The sequence below is a fragment of the Frankliniella occidentalis genome, unplaced genomic scaffold (assembly GCF_000697945.3).
Source record: "Frankliniella occidentalis isolate FOCC.00 unplaced genomic scaffold, Focc_3.1 Scaffold14, whole genome shotgun sequence".
Taxonomy (NCBI): domain Eukaryota; kingdom Metazoa; phylum Arthropoda; class Insecta; order Thysanoptera; family Thripidae; genus Frankliniella; species Frankliniella occidentalis.
This window is the reverse complement of record NW_026267144.1, coordinates 2,760,197-2,762,872: the sequence shown is the minus strand read 5'-3', so window position 1 is coordinate 2,762,872 and position 2,676 is coordinate 2,760,197.

Below are 2,676 nucleotides of genomic sequence, written 5' to 3'. Positions count from 1 at the left end.
GGGGGGGGTCGGAGGAGGTAGAGGGACGAGTCGGAGAATAATTGAAGCCCAGAGAGGCGTGGGAGTGCGCGCCAGCAGTGCTGCTCTGTACCTAATCGGACTGATCCGCGCGCGCGAGTGTGTGCAGAAAGGGGAGAGGGGGGGGGGAGCGTTCGTGCACCAAAGGGGTAATAGTGGAACCGGTCCCCCACCTCTCCAACCCCCTCACACGCACTTCCCTCAAGACACTAAACTCAAGCAATTCCTCTTTGTGACACGATATTAGGTACCAGAAAACTAAAAAGCATCGTTGCGCAGGACTACTCGCGGCACCTCGTAGTTACGCGTACACACGAGCAATACGTAATCAAGAGCTGCTTAGAGCCATGGGCGTGCCCGTGCCCTACGTTGTGCGCCAGGCGGCTGCTGGAGCCCGTACACTGTACCGCGTGCGTGCAGGCAGCAGGGTATAGTAGGGTCGGAGCACGCTGGGAGGGGGAGGGGGCTGCAGTCCCCCCCGTCGTCGAGCCACGCGGTGCCGCTAGTGCGCGCGAAACGGAACTGCATATCTCAGCCACGCAATGAGCAGAAGGAGTCATCCAAACCAAAGCAGCGGCTTAACTTAATTGTAGCGATTCATTCATTATGCATTCAAATGTTAATCCATTCATTATCATTGCGAGGAGTCTTCTTGGCCCACCGGTGGGGCGGCGGCGCCGGCTGCCAGGCGGGGGAGGGGCACCACCGCCGCGCACCACCTATAGAGAGACGGACCGAGAAAAAGCGGCAAAAAATTCATTTCGGAGGTAAACAACCTTGCAATCCGGCGTTTGCAATGCAGAGATCGCTCTCCAAAGCCTTCTCGCTCAGCCCCGCCCCGCCCCGCCAGCTCATTTCCAAGTTCAGTCTCGTCCGAGCGCCATCTTCTACCGCCCGGCGCCAGCAATCGTCCTTATTTACAGGGAGAGACACTCGAATCCGTCTACCTGTCCGCCCGACCCCCCGCCCACTCCAGCAACCGAACCGGCACGGCGCACACTGGCAGTACAAAGGTGCGCGACTTGTAAACCTTTTTGAAAGGGGTTGCTACCGGTTATGGGGGGCGTCTTCTCAGACAGGCACAAACGGAGCGAAATTCTCACCTGCCTTTGACCGCTTCAATGCCACTTGCAAGACCAACACAACTAAAGTTAAGCCTCTTTAAAAGGCACGAACAGTGTCGCACTGCCAGGTGTGAGAGGAAGGTGGGGCAGGAGCAAGCAGCAGCAGCAGCACGACCACCAACACCACCACCACCACCACCACCACCACCACCACCACCACTAGCAGCAGCAGTCGCAGCAGCAGCAGCCGCTGCCGCGGGCGCGCCGTGGTGGCGCTGGCGCCTCACGTCGACGTCGCTCGAGTCATTCATCTCACAAATTCCCCCGTGGCGGTGCGTCGTGGCGCTCGCTCGCATGCGTCCCTTATCCTCCTGATGTTCCGCTGCCGCACCTCCCCCCTTCTCTCTTTCTATCTCTCTCTCTCTCTTAGATGCAGAGGGGATTGGAGTGGAAAGGCACACGCTGCCGCGCTGCCGCGCCTCCAGGCCCCTCGCCGTCGCCATGCCAGCTGATGAAATGGGCGGCAGCCATGACGACGCTGCTGACAGTTTAAGACCCTCCCCTCCCCGCGCTCCTCTCCGCCCCGACCCCACGCCTGCGGCCTACCTCCAGGAGAGGGCACGGGCACGGTGACGGCAGCCAGGTGGTGGCCCGGGACGGGGCGGGGTGGGCGGGGTGCCGCCGGGGCGCGAGCAGCGGCATAAAATATTGTCAAAAGAAAACTAAACAGAAGCACACACAAAAAAATATGATAGTCGATATGACGACCTGCATCGGCCTTGACTGCATCCCTGGTAGTGAGAGACTGGAGAGGCAGGAGGAAGTGGGAAGAACTCACGTCGGCACCAAAGGAAGGTCCAGTAGAGGCTGCGCTCCGCTGGCACGCGCGGCACCCCCAGCCCCGCCCCTCTCCAACAGCGACCACCACTTCCCACAGCAATACTTTGACGGGCGGCAGCCTGGCCGGCGTAAACTTTGGAAGCCACTTGAAGCAGTCGAGCACTTGATCCGTGGAGAGGAGGAGGAGGAGGAGGAGGAGGAGGAGGAGGAGGAGGAGGAGGTTAACTCTCCTCAACTGTGTTATGTTTCTGATGGACACTTCCCCCAACCCCCTCACCTCAAATCAGCACAGAGTGCCTTCTTGTGCGCGCCTCGCCACGCCACGCCTTTTTCCCAAGCTCAAAAGTTTATACGACCTGGCCAATTTCTTTCCATCCACTCTTCGGCCAAGTTGATGAAGGCATGTCACCCATCCCGGGGCCGAAAGTGAGCGAAAAGTGGCTGTCGTCTCCTGCAAAGTCTGGGCGAAGTATGAAGTGGTGGTGGTGGTTCCAGAGAGGCGGGAGGGGACACCTGTGCAGTTGCCGGCGCGGGTAGGTTGGCGCCCATGGAGCAGGAGAAGAAGACCATCGTCATGGCGGGGGCCTCACTGTGGCCCGCGGTAGACATCAGCAGCACCACCACCACCACGCCGCCGAGGGACAGGGACGCGGCGCCGAGCCCAGCTACTCCTCTACGGCACGTCCCCCCCCCTCCCCCCCGCGAGCAATGCGTCTTACTTACCCCGACACACATTGGTGGAAACATCCCGTCC